The sequence below is a fragment of the Acinonyx jubatus genome, chromosome C1, assembly GCF_027475565.1.
Source record: "Acinonyx jubatus isolate Ajub_Pintada_27869175 chromosome C1, VMU_Ajub_asm_v1.0, whole genome shotgun sequence".
NCBI lineage: Eukaryota > Metazoa > Chordata > Mammalia > Carnivora > Felidae > Acinonyx > Acinonyx jubatus.
In genome coordinates this window covers 129,720,516-129,740,568 of record NC_069381.1, presented here as the reverse complement: position 1 = coordinate 129,740,568, position 20,053 = coordinate 129,720,516, and the positions used below count along the sequence as shown (strand labels likewise).

Sequence of the window (20,053 nt, the reverse complement as noted above, 5' to 3'; positions counted from 1 at the left end):
CTCCATAGTATCCAGAAGTCACATCTTTCTTTTAAGCCTTTTATTCCAGTTTATCATTACTATGTTATACAATGTTAACCAACTCAAACCTGTGAAATCACAATGAAAAATGTTTCCTTTAAAATACTGTGAGCTTAAATTTAAAATACTAAATGCCATGTGACTTTAAACATATATTAACTTATGAATGTAGTATGTTACTTTTTAAACATTTTATTATGGGAAGTTTAAAATAAGCACAAAAGTGAAAAGTCCAGTTAACCCAATAGACCCATTGAGTTGTTTCAGCTAGAATGAACATATGGCCAATTTTGCTTCATCTTTTCAACATCCTCCTTCCCCAACACACACACACACACACACACACACACACACACACACACAATACCATTGTATTACTTTAAAATAAAATCCAGATAGCATATTATTTTATAATTAAATATTTCAGCACATATCAGTAAGAGATACTTTTGTTTTTAACAAAATCACAGTAATATACTAAATTTAAAATAGTCCCTTAATATCTAGCATTTTGTATAAGGCTTACTTCTTACTTCGTATATATTTTTTATAATTGGTTTGTCTATATCACGAGCCAGACATTACATATATTATACATATATATATATATATATATACACACATACACATGCACACATATATACACATATATATATATAATGTATATTTAATTTCATATACATAATTTATTGTATCTATTTTAAATACTGTCCTAGAGTTTACTCACATTTTTTGGGTAGGAGAATGATTCAATGTATTATCTAAAATATTACATAAAAGGGGGCGCCTGGCTGGGTCAGTCGGTTAAGCGTCCAACTTCACAGGTCATGATGTCACAGTCGTGGGTTTGAGCCCCACATTGGCCTCTGTGCTGAAAGCTCAGAGCCTGGAGCCTGCTTCAGATTCTATGTCTCCCTCTCTTTCTGCCCCTCCCCTGCTCATCTGTCTCTCTCTCAAAAATAAATAAAGATGAAAAAAAAATATATTATTACATAAAATAATAATATGATTGTAGTACATTTAAGGCAAGTATAATTACCCACTTCCTTCTTCTCATAAATTAATATCTTTATTTTCATGACTACCATTTCCATTAAATAAAGAAACCAAGACTTATTGTATGTCCTTCATGAAACATACAACATTCAGGATGGAGAAGCCCTTGATAAATATCTGTTGAGTTAACAAATGGACAAAATTATATTCTAAGTAACAGAAAATTTTTCTAAAATTTAGTTTGTCCTTTGATGTAAAATAATGAGGAAATCAGTAAGTTTCTGGACCCCTCTCACTGTCACTTCATCAATAGAGCAATTATAAAGATTTTCTCTATGGAAAATCATGTTTCCAATGTTGGGGAGGAAAAAACTTTCCTTGTACCCTTTTAGGTTTTGTGGCTGAGCTTACAACAAAAATGACAGAACCAGAAAAAGGCAGAACCAGAAAATACCTAGAATAGCCAAAGAAATCTTAAAAAAAAAAAAAAAAAAAAACCGTCACAATCCCAGACTTGAAGCTATACTACAAAGCTATAATCATCATGACAGTATGGTATTGGCACAAAAACAGACACTCAGATCAGTAGAACAGCATAGAGAACCCAGAAATGGACCCACAAACATGCCCCACTAATCTTTGACAAAGCAGGAAAGAATATCCAATGGAATAAAGACAGTCTCTTCAAGTCATGCTGGGAAAACTGGACACCGACACATAAAGAATGAGCCTGGACCACTTTCTTACACCATACACAAAAATAAACTAAAAATGGATGAAAGACCTAAATGTAAGACAGGAAGACATCAAAATCCTTGAGGAGAAAGCAGGCAGAAACCTCTTTGATCTTGGCTGCAGCAACATCTTACTTAACATGTCTCCAGAGGCAAGGGAAACAAAAGCAAAAATGAACTATTGGGAACTCATCAAAATAAAAAGCTTCTGCACAACAAAAGAAACAATCAGCAAAACTAAAAGGCAACTGACAGAATGGGAGAAGATATTTGTAAACAACATATCAGATAAAGGGTTAGTATCCAAAATCTATAAAGAACTTATCAAACTTAACACCCAAAAAACAATTCAGTGAAGAAATGGGCAAAAGACATGAATAGACACTTCTCCAAAGAAGACATCCAGATGGCCAACCAACACATGAAAAAATGCTCAATATCACTCATCATCATGGAAATGCAAATCAAAACCACAATGACATACCACCTTACACCTTTCAGAATGGCTCACATTAACAACTCAGGCAACAACAGACATTGGCAAGGATGCGGAGAAAGAGGATCTCTTTTGCATTCTTGGTGGGAGTGCAAGCTGGTGCAGCCACTCTGGAAAACAGTATGGAGGTTCCTCAAACAATTAAAAAGAGAACTACCCTATGACCCAGCAATTGCACTACTAGGTATTTATCCAAGGGATACAGGTGTGCTGTTTAGAGGGACATATGCACCCCCATATTTATGACAGCACTATCCACAATAGCCAAAGTATGGAAAGAGACCAAATGTCCATCAATGGATGAATGGATAAAGAAGATGTGGTATATATATATACAATGGTGTATTACTCGGCAATCAAAAGGAATGGAATCTTGTCATTTGCAACCATGTGGATGGAACTAGAGGGTATTATGCTAAGTGAAGTTAGTCAGAGAAAGACAAATATCATATGACTTCACTCATATGAGGACTTTAAGAGACAAAACAGATGAACATAAGGAAAGGGAAGCAAAAATAATATAAAAACAGGAAGGGGGACAAAACATAAGAGACTCTTAAATATGGAGAACAAACAGGGTTACTGGAGGGGTTGTGGGAGGGGAATGGGCTTAATGGGTAAGGGGCATGAATGAATCTACTCCTGAAATCATTGTTGCACTATAACTAATTTGGATGTAAATTTAAAAAATAATAATACATGACATAAAGCAGATTAACAGGAGAAAAATAATTTAAGTATGTTTGTAGGAGAGCCCTTCAAAGCTATGACATTCAAGGGCATACTGGGCAATTGAGGCTTATGTGCCATCCTAAGCTAAAGAATGAGATAGGGGCCTGGGATTTCAATGATGAGAAAGATAATTTACAGGATGAAAAAAAAGAGCAGATGTTTCATAACGAGATATTTGTCCTGCCATATAGATTGGTCTTTCAGTTAAAAGTTTTCTCTACTGAGGTGCCTGAGTGGCTCAGTCAGTTGAGCATCCACCTCTTGATTTCAGCTCAGATCATGATCCTGGGGTTGTGAGATCACTCCCCACATTGGTGGAGCCTGCTTAAGAATCTCTCTCTCTCTCTCTCTCTCTCTCTCTCTCTCTCTCTCTCTCACACACACACACACACACACACACACACTCTTTCACGTTCTGTCTCTAAAATATAAATAAAATAAAATAAAATTAAAATTAAATAAAATAATAAAATAAAATAAAATGTTAAAAATTATCTCTAATAGATAGCTTTGTTTTTGGTCCAGGCTCTCATATCTAAATTCTTTTCACATGGTTAAGGGAGAGGTAATTTTTTTTCTTAAGTTTGCTGGGTCTTGATTGCCTTTTGCTCAAAATAATCCCCATTGCTAAAGTGACACATTTTGGGGAGGCTTGTTCTGAACCTTTTTCACTACCAAGTTGTCCACTCCCCTATGTGATGGAATATCATATATATAAATATATACCAATATATCATGGAATAATTTCCTTATGTGAAATTAAAATTAAAAAGTAAAATATTCTATATTCTTATAGTTTTTAAAATGCATAATATTTCTTACCAAAATATGTATATGGTGCTTTCTGTGAAAACACTATATGGCTATATCATGTTAGTATGAATGCCTGTCAGCCCTACTACATTTCAAAGGATAAAAACACTTGTCATGTATCAAAGTTCTATAAAAATTTTTAAACTTAAAATATGAGAGGACAGAAAGAAAATATGCCATTTTAATTTAAACTAACCATTTTTTGATACAGTACCTAAATTTATTCTATTGTTTCTGAATATACTATTGTCAATTTTGTTTTTAATTCATCCTAATTTAGCTGTCACAAGGACGTTTAGTCTGTAATTTTTTTCCAAAGGTAAATGCTTTGTGATTTTGCTGGTAACCTTTTTTGTTTAAGTTTGATTTTTTCTAGATTTAATGAGATATAATTAACATATAATATTGTTTAAGCTGAGGATGTACAACTTGCTTATTTGATACACACACATATTGCAAAATAATACCATCATAGCCTCCTCTAATACCTCCATTCCATCACATAATCATCATTTTTTTCTAATTAGGAGAACATGTAAAATCTAGTCCGTTAACAACTTTCAAGTATCTAATAATAGTATTGTTGACTATAATCATTTATTTACCTTATAAATGGAAGTTTTATAGCTTTTGACCGACATCTCTTCATTTCCTCCATCCCTTCATTTTTTAACTTTCTACATATGAAAACAAAATAAAAAGTATCCAAACATTTTTTATACATTTTTCCTATAATTATTTAAAATTATTGAAAATCCCTATGTGAAACCAGTAAGCTTTTCTTTTTTTTCATGAATCATACAGATAATCCAAGGACATTGCATACAAGCACACACACACACACACACACACACATATACACACACAATACAAGCAGAAAAATGAAAAGTCTGGAAAATAGCAAAAGCTTCTAACAACAGTAAGAATTAGAGGAAAGGGAAGAGAGGCAGAGAGAATTTTCTTGTGTAAGAATATATTTGAATAATGTGATAATAAAAACAAATTTTAAAAGAAAATTTTGCAGTGACCTTGCCAAAAAATATTTATCTTCCTTTAGTATTTTTCTAGCATAATTCATCTTAGCAACAAGAATATACATTGTGATTTTTCCAATCACTCTGCAAATTGTAAAGGCAGCATCCTGAAATAGTGCCAAAATAAGGTGCAATCACAATTTTGTTAGAATTAGTACATCTCTTTAAAACAAAACCAAAAATGTGACGTTTCTACATCACAAATTATCATATATTGCCAGAAGATCTGCCAAGGTGTTTTCACATTACGGAATCTTTTGGCAGATTTCCATTTTTAACAGTAGGTCTGGGCTTTCTTGTGACAGTGACAAGAGCAATTCTAAAATCACTAAGGAGTAGGAGAAACAAAAAGCATGCGTAATTCTCTATTTGTGGTCTGACATAGATGACTCACCTTCCTAGAATTATTATAATATGACATTTATTGACCCCCCCCCACATGCCAAATGAAATACAAAACAAGTTAAACCTGTCCTTTTGGGAATTAAACTAGTGAAAAAGGAAATTTATATCTTGCCTATTCTCTTAGTTAAGATATATCAAATTCTGTTTTATGTAAAAATTTTCTTTAAATGTTTACTTAATTTTGAGAGAGAGACAGACCGTGAATGGGGGAGGGACGGAGAGAGAGACAGACAGACAGACAGACAGACAGACAGACACAGAATCCGAAACCGGCTCCAGGCTCTGAGCTGTCAGCACAGAACCCAATGCAGGGCTCGACCCGCGAACCGTGAGATCATGACCTGAGCCAAAGCTGGACACTTAATCGACTGAACCATGCAGGCACCCCAATCACATGCTTTTTTGTAAGTCAAATACTGAAGGAAAAGAGGTAGATAATATCCCATCTCTGCCCCCTAGGAGCTTCTTTCCCCTTATTTAGGAATGACTGATCTAGAAAGGAATCACAATTTTAAACAAATTCAAGAAAAATGAAACAAGAATTGTTCCATAAGGAAAGAAGGATCGACTTGGTGGGATTGGAGTAGAAACATGATTGGGAATTACCACTTACAAGACTAAAAAATATAGAGTGGAAAAAAAAAAAACTAAGAAGTCATGAAGGCTTGAAAGACCTTTCTTCCCCATCAAGGTAAGAACAGATATAAAAGCAGGAGTCAGACTATGGAGGTTTCTCCCTGTCTTTGTAAACTGATGAAGCTACTTGCACCATAAAGCTTTAAAGCTTTCTTCTTTTAGTCATGATATTTTAGTGTTAATATATTTATCAAAAAACAGAAGAGTATGTACATTTTAGAGGTACAAATTGAAATATTTACTGATGATATGATTATGGATTTGTTCTTGGATTTGCTTCGGGATAATCTAGTCGTATGTTGAGCTTGGGAAAATGGGAAGTTTTACAGGTGAAACAAAATTGGCCATATGTGGATACTAGTTCAAGTTAATGGTCTTTGTGGGTTCACCAGACAACTCTCTTTACTTTTGTGTTTACTTGAAGATTTCCATAGGAACAATTAAAAATGTGACATATTTATATGGTAATATGTATTTGAAAAATGTACAGTCTTTACTATTTTTTGATATTGCTCTCTCCAGCTCTGAGTCTGAATTCCCTAAGTGTGACGGCTTTATCTTTTAGCATTCATTATAATGAACTTCAGAAGAAAAACAAAAACCTTCATAAATACAAAATTGAATGAAACTGATTAGATGAAGTATTTGAATAGATAAATTACTAAGGATAATAAGCCTTTTGTGTTTTCCCCCACTTAGATAAATTTAGGGTTGTAAGAGGTCCATTACAACTATGTCAAAGACTAACTGATAGAAACCATCCTCCTCCAATGTTAGGAAAGTGATTTATTTTGTACACAGTTTATAGAAAGTAAATATAATGCCCGAAATGGGAAGATCCCATCAAAAGATCCAGTAGTTATATGAAGATAAGATGATTGCTGGCAACATTAGTGAAGTAGTTTCATTGTACAAAAGACACAGATTTACTATGGACATTTAAAAAATCTGGCTTGAGGTGTTTTGAGATGTTGTATCCCTGACAATTATAAGAACCTAGAAAATTATTCAATTAAGGTAATTCATTTACCAGGGGCGCCTTGGTGGCTCAGTCGGTTAAGCGGCCGACTTCGGCTCAGGTCATGATCTCTCAGTCCATGAGTTCGAGCCCCGTGTCGGGCTCTGTGCTGACCACTCAGAGCCTGGAGCCTGTTTCAGATTCTGTGTCTCCCTCTCTGTGACCCTCCCCTGTTCATGCTCTGTCTCTCTCTGTCTCAAAAATAAATATACGCTAAACAAAATTTTTTTAAAAGGTAATTCATTTACCAGAAATATAGAAGATACAACAGATGATTACCACCAAGCTTAATAAATATAGAATTTTCAAACCACTATATTTTTAAAGCATTTTAAAAATAACCTAACCTTATTTCACTGGTGAATTAAGAAATTCTTGGGGTGCCTGGGTTGCACAGTCGGTTAAGCGTCTGACTTTTGGTTTCTGCTCAGGTCATGATATCATGGTTTCATGGGTTCGAGCCCTGCATCAGGCTGACAGTGTGGAGCCTGCTTGGGATACTGTTTCCTCTCTCTCTCTGCCCCTCCCCCACTCATGTTGTCTCTTTGTCTCTCAAAATAAATAAATAAACTTTAAAAAAAGTTCTTAATTGTTTCCTTAAATATAAGATCAATCATTTATTGAGCATCTACATTTTGAGCATAATTCAAGACAGACTGAAAATATACAGAGATATGAGATACCTTATGTATGTAATCTAATTGTACTTAAGCACCCATAAAAATTTCTTTTGTGTCATCAGGGGAGAACTCTGCCTATTTAGGAAACACTGGGTAGAATTTCTTTAATGATATCATTTAACAGTAACGATTCTACTTATTGATGTGTGGGGAAAATGCAATGCCCTGGCAGTAGTATTTCACATGACAATCTAGTACAAGTTGTGTGAACAACACAGAGAGCAGATGTTTCTTTATGATAGTAAAAGACCCTTTGCAATATGTTTCAGATGTCAAACCCATTTTTGCTTAGCGTTCCTTCTTGTCTCTTATGAGTAAGCATAATTTCTCTTAAACATACGGCCCAAAATGAAGCAAATCTGGGAAATCCCATTTATAACGTCAGTCTATGTTATTGGGGGGAAAAATCTTCTGAATTAGTAATAAAAACCATCTGTTCTCACTTAGAGGAAAATTCTTCACACTGATGAAGTGAGACTAATATTCAGCATTTTAAAGAAGTATACAGAAAAATATAATGGAACAGTTTATTTTTTAACAAGATGTCGAATTCATTTATTAAAATTGTCTAATCTTCAAGGTTTAAGTGTTAGCAGTCTTTAAATATCTGATAAAGAGCAAGGCCTACATTCCTTTACATACATATTAATTATCATAAAATATATTAAATATCAAGATATTTATTTTCAGAAATTATTTATCTTCTTTAATGTTATAATTTGTTTAAAATAATATATTTTTAATCACAATTGTTGCTTTTGCTTGTTTTTTTTCTCAATCTTTTTGATCTGCTTATAATGGTAATATAGGTTCGTTGAAGAAAAGTTTCATAATGCAAATAAGTATAGTGAAGAAAATTAAAACCACTCATAATCTAACCACGTAGATATACCTACCTGTAACATTTTGGTTTATTTCTTTTAAGCATTATTTTGAAATTTCACTTTTATTTTTATCAAATTTTTTTGTGTTAATAGTTTTAAAATCAAATATTTCTATAAATTCTATAAAATAGCAATCAACTGTTCATTGTTTCGCAGTCTCATTACCATTTCCCAAACACAGTTAATTGAAACTCCTTTAGCTATTTCTTGTTACTTTTCTTGGTCCTCCCCATATGTATACATATATACACACTATATTCATATATGCACATGCATATGTATGCATATATGTGTGTATATAAAAAACATGTAATACTTCTCTTATAATTCAATTTCATATATTATTTCTCACTTCCATATATGAACAAAAAGAACAAGGATTTCTTACATAGTCTGTAGACTTCCCAGCCTAATATATATTTCCTATCCCATCCTTCCATTATGGATATGTTACAATTATATTTAATTTCATCATTACTCTTTATATTATAATTATTACCATATAAATTTAATGATGGTTTAACCCAGTAATATATTATGGTTATCTTTTTTTATAGAACTTCCTAGTCTCCATGGATTTAGTAATTTTCACTTTTTTCTCTCCTTTGCTTATGGTATCCATCATTATTGCACTATATTATTCTCTTAACAGATATGTTTATGTCCTCTCTCTAGCTTCCCCCAAAATATTCAAGGAAGTAAACTTTTGCAACTTCACATTTCTGTATACTGCCTACTTTCTATCTTTGCTTTATTATGTTATAGTCTAGGAGATATCCTCAAATTTATCTTCCAACTTTTTTATTGATTTGTAAGTTTTTTGTTACCATATTAAAAATTTTCTAAGCTATTATGGGATATTCCTTAGTATTTTGTTTTATAATTATATATTGTTTTCTTGTATGCTCTGTTTTCTCCATCTTCCTTTTTAATGTATTATTCTTTTTGTCTGGGCCTTTTATGTTGGAACTCTTCTTCAAATATATGGTGTTACTTACCTGTCCATTGATGGTCATAGGGATAGCTCTGCTCAGGATGCTGGCTTTTCCTTAATTCCCCTATTCTTTTGGGGTGTTCACCCTTGACTTTGACTGGTGTTTAAAAATTCGGGTTTTCTGTGGGTCAGCTTCTCCACAGTATACCCCTCATTTTCTGTCACCATATGTAAAGGCTTCTTCTTGTTTTTGTCCCTGCCATTTAAATCCAAACGATATTTTACAGCATCAGAATGCAAACAAATTGTTTTCTTAGACATTCAACAATGTGTATGGATTGCTGACAACTTCACCAGAAAGCAGCAAGTGAGAAGTACAGGTTGCTCAAATGGCTGCATGTCGTATTGCTCCACATTACTTGTAAAAATATACTATAACATACATGAAAGCCTATTTTGTGCCATATGTTCATTTATTTGTTCATTCACTCATTCGTTGGGACCCCACTGTCTATGTGCCCTAGACAGTGAATACGAAAGGAGACCCATGTACATGCACTCCAGCTACCCACGTCTAGGACTACCCCTACCTACTCTGGACATGCTCCTTCTTCTGGCTCGCTTCCTGGTCAGTAGAGCTATTCTTGAGCATCTTCTCTTTGTGCCGTAATCTGGGGTTCCACCATCTGCTCCTTGGATCAAATGTTTGGCTCTTGTGCTCAGATCCTGTTGGGATATATCTTTATCTGCAGAGCAGGCTGAAAAGTTCCCTCTCCTACCATAAAAAGATGATTGGCAGCATGAAGTATATGTGCAGAAGTTTAGAGAAGGACAAGCCCCATAGGTTGGCTGCATAACAAAGGCTTCCAAGTGAGGCACAATTTGATGGTGACATTTGCCGGTTTTCAAACAAGTCCTTCCTCCTCTCATCCTCAGGTCTTTTTTCTTTTTTTCCATATAATGTATTGTCAAATTGGCTAACATACAGTGTATACAGTGTGGTCTTTGTTTTAGGGGTAGATTCCTGTGATTCATTGTTTACATACAACACCCAGTGCTCATCCCAATAAGTGCACTACTCAATGCCCATCCCCCATCCCCTACCCCCATCAACCCTCAGTTTGTTCTCTGTGTTTAAGAGTCTCTTATGGTTTGCCTCCCTCCATCTTTGTAACTATTTTTTCCCCTTCTCGTTCCCCATGGTCTTCTGTTTCTCAAGTTCCACATATGAGTGAAAACATCTGCTATGTGTCTTTCTCTGACTGCCTTATTTTATCTCAGACTTTCAACTGATGCACCTGGGTGGTTCAGTTGGTTAAGTGTCTGACTCTTGATTTCAGCTCAGGTCATGATCTCATGGTCTTGAGATCAAGCCCGCATCAGGCTCCACACTGAGCTTGAGACCTGCTTGGGATTCTCTCTTTCCTTTTTTCTTGGGTCCTCCCCAGCTTGAGCACATTTGCACTCTCTCTCAAAATAATTAAAAAAACATTTTTTAAAAAATCAGACTTTCAGCCAACCTTCTGTTTTTCAGACCCATCTAACCCTGTCATCAGTCATACCTGCCACCTCTAATTCCTGGGCTCTTCCAGAATTATGCAGTGGCAAAAAAATTATAGATACTTAGCATTCATCTTCTCAAGTCTGAAGAGTTATTTATTACTAGAATGTCAGAATTCCAACTTCAAATGTTGTTGACATCTCTGCTATAATTCCATTTTTAAAATGTGTGTGTTTTTACATCTTGACTTTCATTAATGTAGAGTTTTGGAAGGGTGTGATGATAAATATTGTAGTCATATTTAACTGGAAAACTTTTCAGATTTTTGTTTCTGCTTATTCATTTACAACTAACATACTACTAGCTCTATATTTCCAAGTTTATACTAACATGATACATGCCCATATTTAGCCATTTATGCTTATGCATAAAGTATCAATTCTATATAAAAACTCATTTTTATTTTGTTAAACATTGACTCTCACATTTGTTGTGAAAATTGCTACCTAGTTCATGCTTCTATTTACAGTTACTTCAGAATTAACCAAATATTGAATGTTGACATTGCAGCACAAATTTCCAGATATTAATACAATGCTTAATTTTAGTAGTGTAATGGCAGAATTGTCATTTATTATCGATTATATGTAACTATAATAGCAATCATTAAAATTCAAAATTATAGCAGAGGGTTCCATTAATAAAAATAGTAGTGTGATGATTTATAATGGAAGTTAATGCCACGTAATGCATTTCTCTGTAAGTAAAATTTTAGAATCAATTATCTTTTTTAAATTTTTTTTTTCAACGTTTATTTATTTTTTTTTGGACAGAGACAGAGCATGAATGGGGGAGGGGCAGAGAGAGGGAGACACAGAATCAGAAACAGGCTCCAGGCTCTGAGCTATCAGCCCAGAGCCTGACGCGGGGCTCAAACTCACAGACTGCGAGATCGTGACCTGGCTAAAGTCGGACGCTTAACCGACTGAGCCACCCAGGCGCCCCAGAATCAATTATCTTAATGTTTATTTTTAAAAGAAAGAGACAAAGGGAAAGGGAGACAGAATTTGAAGCAGGCTCCACGCTCTGTGCTGTCAGCACAGAGCCCACCGTGGGCCTGGAACCTACAGACTATGAGATCATGACCTGAGCCAAAGTCGGTCACTCAACTGACCGAACCAGCTAGACACCCCTAGAATCAATTATTTTAAATGGCACTTACACATCTTCACATACATAAATTTACTCATCAGTAGTTCAGTGTTGAAAGTGGTATTTATGTTCTTTACTATGTCAATTGTAATTTCAATTTTATTTTGCCTTATTGGATTTCCTATAATCTCTCCTTATCCCAAATATTTTCCTTTATATCTCAGTCCCTTGATTTTTATTAGCTTTCTTCTTCTTCTTCTTCTTCTTCTTCTTCTTCTTCTTCTTCTTCTTCTTCTTCTTCTTCTTCTTCTTCTTCTTGCCTTTCTGCTCCTCCTTCATAAAGCCTTTTTAAATTTAATTCATTTGTACCTTCTAAAAACTTTAGATATGAGGTAATTTTCTAATATGTTCTTCTGTTAGTACCTATATTCAGAAGCATATTATTTCCTAAGCCTTCGGATGAAATTCATTTTCCCTTTTTCTGAAGGTATTATATATTAATATAATGTTTTCTATTTCTATTTTCAATTGTTTTTCTGTGTGTGTGTGTATGTATGTAGTTTTTTGTTGTTGTTTTTTTTTTCTACACCAAATGTGGGGCTTGACCCTGAAATCAAGAGTCTACTTGAATGACTCTACTTGAGCTCTACTGACTGAGCCAGCCAGGAATCCCTTTCAATTGTTTTTCTCCTTTAGAAGGCAAACTTATTGTTAGATAATAATCAGCTTGTATGTTTTACCTTTGATTCTACTCAGATGACCTTCTTAAACCTTCAACTCAAAGGCAGAATGATACACGTCTCCTAACCTGATTTTCATTGTCTACCAGTGTTTCATCTACATGTTCTAGATAATGTGGTATTTTCTTCTGATCAAAATACCTGCATCTATGACATCTTAGCTTTGTGGAATATATCAAGTACTATAGTCCTCTTCTTTCATCCTTCCCTCTACCACATTTGCCATTTGGGGAACTGCATCTCCACAGGTAAAATGACTTCTGCCAGCTTTCATTTCCTAGCTGTACTGCCATGTTGTTCAGTTGCCTCCTGGAATAGTTAAAGAAAAATAAATATTAAAGACCATAGTTAGGGAAAGGGAATTAGGATACTCTTAAAGAAGTAACATTTATACAGTAATATATGATCATTTGGTTTGCTTTCGTATGGATCTAGTGTTTCTGAACTATGGAATAGACAATGAGGTTGTAAAAACAATACACATTAACTTGTACTTTGATATATTTATTTTCCCTGCCTAAACATTTCTGTTACTACATATGTTTCTTAGTCTGAACCCATTGGCCTTGTAATTACAGGATTTCTCTCCTTGATGTTGGGAGCAAGGTTTCCAACATTACTAGAATTTAGTGGTGATGCAAATTTTTACCTTGTATTTCTTCTGAGTTTTTTCCAAGTCATTTCAGTGGGAGATGCTGAATCAGAGATTTACCTCAGGTACCATTTAAATCAAGTTCCCCAACCTTCTATGTACCTTCAGTCAAATTGTACAGTCCCTTTCCATGATATCTGTAGTCCTGGTTAGACCTAAGGAATATATTATTTTAATGAAATGCTCTAGTTTTATTGCCTCTAAATTTTAATGCTATGAGGCTGGTCTTTAAAATTATTTACCTAAACTCTTTCTCTCTTAGTGTCAGATGAATTACCTTTACCTCTTCTTCTGAAGTTTCTGATAAATCTCTGCCTTTTATATTAGAAAACATAGAAAATGCAAAGTAGTATCCAGAAATTAAAAAAAAAGGATTTCATTTGCCAATAGAATAGCATGTTGAGAATTAATATCTGCCCAAGGAAAATGGCTTCTCCTATAAAGTTAATTTTTTTTAATATAGCATATCTCTATGAGAACAGAACAAGAATCTAAAAGTACATGTTTCTCAAAAGAGAGTAACATTAAAGGAGTAGTTTATTTATAAATGCAAAACAAAAATGGGCTTCACTTACAAAAACTTCGTGAAAATCTATGGAATATGTTGAATGATCTGTCCTGATGTTTGTTTATTTTTCTACCAAAATATTGTATAAACACGTTTGCTGCCAAGGTCTTACCCATCCAGATGATAGTCCATTGGCTTAAAGGAATAAAAGAAATGTAATGCTGAATGTCACCTAAGTACATATAGCTTTTGTAACTTTCTTTCTTGATGAGCCCTAAATCTTATGGTTTAGTAGAACCAGAGGATCTGGAGAAGAGGATCCAATATGATTCTGATACTAGTATAGCAAACATTCAACCTACTGTTTTTTTAAAATAATTTTTTCAAACATTTATTTATTTTTGAGGGACATGGAGAGAAAGAGCATGAACAGGAGAGGAGCAGAGAGAGGGAGACACAGAATCCAAAGCAGGCTGCAGGCTCTGAGCTGTCAGCATAGAGCCCTACGTGGGGCTCAAACCCACGAACCACAAAATCATGACCTGAGCCAAAGTCGGATGCCTAACTGACTGAGCCATCCAGGCACCCCTAAAACTATTTGGTTTTAAGCCAAATATTATGACATTAATATGTATCATAACACAAAAAAAATCAAGGAAGCAAATTTCTCTTGCAATGGACTCTTATTCTTCAACAAAGATCAAATTCCTGAGCTCCTGAAAGAAAGAAATTACATTGTCTGAATCTCACAACCTTAGAATTTGCCCCAGCTGTTCCATTCAGTAGCATGAAGACTGGAGAGAATGTGAGGTTCAAGAAACTTCAATATTTCTTTCCTTGAAAGTGGTATTGGTGGGATATAATTGATGCTACCCACATAAAAGATATTAGCGCTAAGGGTAAAGAATAGGGCAAAGGCTGCATTTCGGAGTTTTGGAGAATAAAATTGACAGGAGTTGATAATCATTTGAATGTGGCAAGTGAAGAGAGGGAGGAGATGTTTGTATGTAACTCTGGTTTCCACCTTGAATTAGTGGGGAAGTCACAATTGATATAGGGAATACCAGATGAAGAACAAGCTTTGAGAACATTATCTTGACTTCAGTGTTGGATTTGTTAAATTTAATGGGCCTAGAAATATCTATGCTGAAAATATTTAAGTGACAGTTTAAAGTATTGGCCAGCATTTAGAAAGTGTGTTGAAGGTCACAGTTCTAGAGATATTATCTGATCAGTTGTACCTCTAAAATATATCTTGGGTCAGTCCATTTTTCCCCATCCCCATTGCCAGTGTCCTTGTCTTGCTCATCATTGCAATTGCCATTCTGGTTACAACTGTAAACAGTCTCCAACTTCTGTCCATAGCTCTATAAATTGTGTTCCATAGAACCTCCAGAGTGATATGCTTTAAGAATAGGATTGTTTCATTTCTCTGCTTAAAAGCACTAGATTGCATTAAATCAAAATTCACACTTCTTGCTATATCTTTAAAGACCTTGCAAAATCTGTTTGACGGGATTTAAGATCGTTCCTGTGTGATTCTTGAGACTTAAGTCTAACTGGTCTTTTAGTTCTTCAAGTTTTCTACCTTAGATTTGTCATGTACGATTTCCTCTGCCTGGGAGGATATTTTCCTACCCCACCCTGTTTTCCCTTGTTAATATTTTTCTTATCCTTCATTTCTCTGTTTAAACATTACTTCTAGAGAATGGTCTGAAAAACCCAGTTCCTCACATTCTTCACCAATATGCCACAACTCAGTACCATAACTGTTTTCTTGACACTAGGCACAATGTGTAATTTTTTTTAAATTTATTTTCTGGTTTGGATATAACTTGTCCACTAGACTATGTGGTTGATGAGAGCAGGGACCACAGCTGATTTGTGCCCAGCAAACATATAGACTGAATTCCCATACTCCCCAGTTGCCCAGGTCTGTTCTGTTTTGTGCCTGCTGACCTGACATGACTGTTAACAACACCTTCTGACACTCTCATAAGTGTCTTAGTTGGGATGATAAATTACATGCCAGCTCATCAGGTATACTAGACAATAAATATTTGCTGCATAAATGAACAAGTGGGAGGCTCTAATATATATGTTAAAAAATGTATGGAAAAGAGAGGAGAATTTGAAGTGCAGCCCTATGGCTCACTGACAGATTAAGATATAAAGAGTATGAAAAGCTCTAATGGAAACTGAATGTTTGTGTGTATATGTGAGTGTTTTTGCATGCGTGTAGTGTGTGTATTATCTCTTTATGAATTCATGAAACCTGTAGATGGAATCATCCATAGAGATATCTAAAATTACAGTCTCTCAAAATGTTTTTTAAAATTTCTGTTTAGTTTACCATTGGTAACTAAACATTATATCTTATTTTTTTTTTACTGGTATAAAGATTTCTTTGTGTCTAACTTTTGTTCTCTTGAAAAAAAGGTCTATTACTGCTGTTCAGATAGTTGGTAGATAGTAGTTGGAAATGGAAAGGAACCATATCCCTATAATCTTCTATTTTACTGAAATCTGTAATCAAAATAATATTTATCTTAATTAATGGGCCCATTTTTTTCATTTTTAAATCATTAGAAAATTAATAGAAGAATAATAACTGAAATTTAATAAATGTCATTTAAGCTTTTTCTTCATAATTATTTCTTTAAATACTGATTTTTAAGGATCTAAAAATTCAGTCAGAATATTTAGATATTTAATATATAAGAGAAAACATCTAGAATTTATTTTAAATATTTTACTTTTAAATATATATCTTTTGCTATATTTTGACATTGAGAACTGCAATTACTTTATATTATTTTGAAATTATTCAGTTATTCACTCAGAAAGATATTGTGTCCATTGGTCATATAAACTTATATGAATATAGTTTTGAAAAATATATTTCTCTAAAATATTTAGCATATTTAGACATTTAGATTTTAGAACCTTTTTAAAGAAAGCACTTACAGGCAGAATTTTAAAAATAACTTTGCAGGCTGTTAATGAATGTAACATGTTTTGATTTATAATCTCAGAATTTTCACTTTTTTTAAATGCAAAGAAAAATTAGAAAATTATTTCAGTTAATTATAACACATTTTTCCATTAGTATTCAAAGTATCAGGTTTCATTTATCCAGAGCAGAAAACTGACTGAATACCTCTATTTATCTAGAAGATATCAAGAAATACCAAGAAAGTAATGATTCAATGCGTATGTATTTGCGTATATTTGTATATTGACAGATACATATGTATGTGTAGGTATGTCTGTATACCTCAAACACACACACACACACACACACACACACACACACACACACATATGCATACATCTTTCACATCCATCCATGCATCATGCACATGTCTTTCACATACATTTATACATACACATATTGTGTGTGTGTGTGTGCATGTGTGTGTTTGCTCATGCGCATTTACATATATATGTGTATATATATCCAGGAATAGTGCAGAAAATTTTAATTTTATTTCAAACAAAAACAACATAGAAAATTAAGCAAAGTAAATTATAAAATACAAATAGTTACTTTGTGTTTCACATTAAAAATAAGTTTATGTTTTGTTAACATTAAAAAATACTATCTCTGTATGTGAATAGTATGTGAAGAGAGGAGATAGATGGGTATAAAAAAGTACATGGGCTTTGGCAACAACAGATAGATCTGACTTTGAATCTAGGTTTTGCCACTTGTGTACTCTCAAAAAAGTCATTTGCCTCTCTGCCCTCAGTTTTTCCATCTGCTAAATTAAAATTATGTATTTACATGATGTACCAACAGGAACACATTGTTAAACAAGGAAAACTGTGATTTCTGTACTCAGCTTTCAAGCATGTGGGTGCCAGTTTCACCCGTCATGTTCTTAAAGGATGTTCACAGACCCAGGTGCTTTCAGAGTAGGAATGATTATTGGCATGGTCTCAAAATCTTGTCCTGTGGGAACTAGCAAGATTTATCCTGGGAAATGAAACAATGCATGACTCCATCTTACAACTGTGAGATCATGACCTGAGCTGAAATCAAGAGTTTAATGTTTAGCTGACTGAGCCACCCAGGTGCCCTTCACATCTTCTTTATCCATTCATCTGTTGATGGACACTTGGTCTATTTCCAAATCTTGACTATTGTAAATAACGCTGCAATAAACAGAGGAATGCTGTTAAAAAGAGATAGAGAGTGAAAAAAATAACGCACGAAAGCTAGCTTTAAATGTAAAGAGCTGACATTTTCTCTGTTAGTCTGTTTGGTAGGTGGAATTATTTACCTACCATATTTATATTTACCATATAAAGTAAGTAGGTATGATTATATTGCAAGTATCACCCAGGTAGAGAAGAGATGTGACCATGCTTCCATTCCTTCCTGGAGATTTCTGTTAGGGGATTCTTGATAGCTATAGGCTTGAAGGAAAGATCAAGTTCAGTCCTGTGGGAATTTTTGGAACAAACAACTATGACTTCTGGATTTGGAGTGAATTTTTATGCTCGGGGTGGGGTCATGAATTAATGTTAAACAGTTTTTAAACATTCACCAAAAATGTATTTCCTGGATTGAATCTGATATGAGAAGAATGAATTTATGCCTCCATCACAGATTTTTCAATTATTTTTTTTTTTGCATCTCCAAGAGACAGATATCATTTCCAATTTTGCAGGTTAGTAACTAAGTTCTTTCGTTGTTATTTTGTTTTCATTTTCGTAAGTTTATTTCATAAATTTAAATCTGCAATCCAGCTGGACTTGGAGAGGAGTAAGGAAAATATGGAACCCATAGAACTACATCAAGAACACAAAGATTATAGGATATTTCAAGTAGATGGGGGTGAAGAGGTGCTCTCCTGAGCTACAGAAGGAATGGTCTGGTAGGTAAGATAAAACATAAGTCAAATTTATTAGATTTGTCCATAGTCAGCAATGGTGATCTTCTTCGTGGTCTTGACATTCCTGGACCCAAAGCATTCCATGGCTTCCACAATATTCATGCCTCTTTCACCTTACCAAAGACCACATGTTTTTCATCCAATCACTTAATCTTGGCAGTGCAGATGAAAAACTGGGAACCATTTGTTTTGGGTCCAACATTTGCTATGGACAAGATGCCAGGATCCATCTGTTTCAAGATGAAATTCTTATCAAATTTCTCCTCATAGATGGACTTGCCACCAGTGCCATTATGGCATGTGAAGTCACTCTGGCACATAATTGCAGAATAATCCTGTAAAAGCAGGGATCTTTATAACCAAATCATTTCTCCCTACTGCTCAGAGCACAAAAGTTTTTGCTATCTTTGGAACTTTACCAGCAAACAGCTGGAAAGAGACAAGGCCCAAGGGCTTGCTGTCCACAGAGATATTGAAAAACATGGTGGAGGTGACCATGGTGGGGTGGTGGGTGTGGCACCCAAGTGGCAGTGTCTGCAAGGCCTATACTAAGTTCTGTATCAAGTCATATATCTCAAGATTGCAACTAGAACTTGAAAGCAAATTGTCTCCATGTCTCTAAGCTTATGCACAATTATTAAATCCAAGTATGGATTTATAGGGAGCCAAGTGTATGTGAGTGTATGCTTTTCTCCAGAAGTAATATTCAGTCCTGCTGAATCCAATAATCTGGTCCTATGATTAGACATAGGCAAATGAAATAGAAAGTAGAGAGAAAGATTTCTAGGTTGCTAACAAAAGCATTCTGGAAATAATTTGCTTTGGTTTCTATTTGGTTAGAAATGAAATCTGAATTGAATTGACTTAAAGAGAAAATAGTAAGTAGATCAAGAGAGAGGTCGCAATGATACCAAATAACGTTTTTGTTAGAAATAAATGTGCAGCAAAAGTGGAAATCCAGGAGGGAATTATGAGGAAGATTTTATGTTTAACACCTTAGACAGGAAGCACTTCTTAAATATTTCAGTGGCTTTTTAAAACCAACGAAGTTTATACTTAGATTAGAAAACAAAGGACAAACAACAAATACTTACCTTGAGTGGCTGCTTTAGAATCTCTATAAACATTCAAACACCTAATTCATTGTGGCAAAGAACATGGGGTCATACTAGATCAGAGCAGTTTGTACAGTGCAGCCCTGTGTTTGATCAAAATG

The 20,053-nt window shown here is 34.3% G+C and overlaps 1 protein-coding gene and 1 pseudogene across 3 annotated transcripts in view; one reads left to right on the top strand and one right to left on the bottom strand.

Moving 5' to 3' along the window:
- The window catches only part of LRP1B (LDL receptor related protein 1B), a 1,862,224-nt gene that overhangs the window by 1,454,688 nt on the left and 387,483 nt on the right, over window positions 1–20,053 (top strand). The gene's annotated exons all lie outside the window — the stretch shown is intronic.
- LOC106966867 (peptidyl-prolyl cis-trans isomerase A-like) lies at window positions 18,748–19,335 on the bottom strand (annotated as a pseudogene).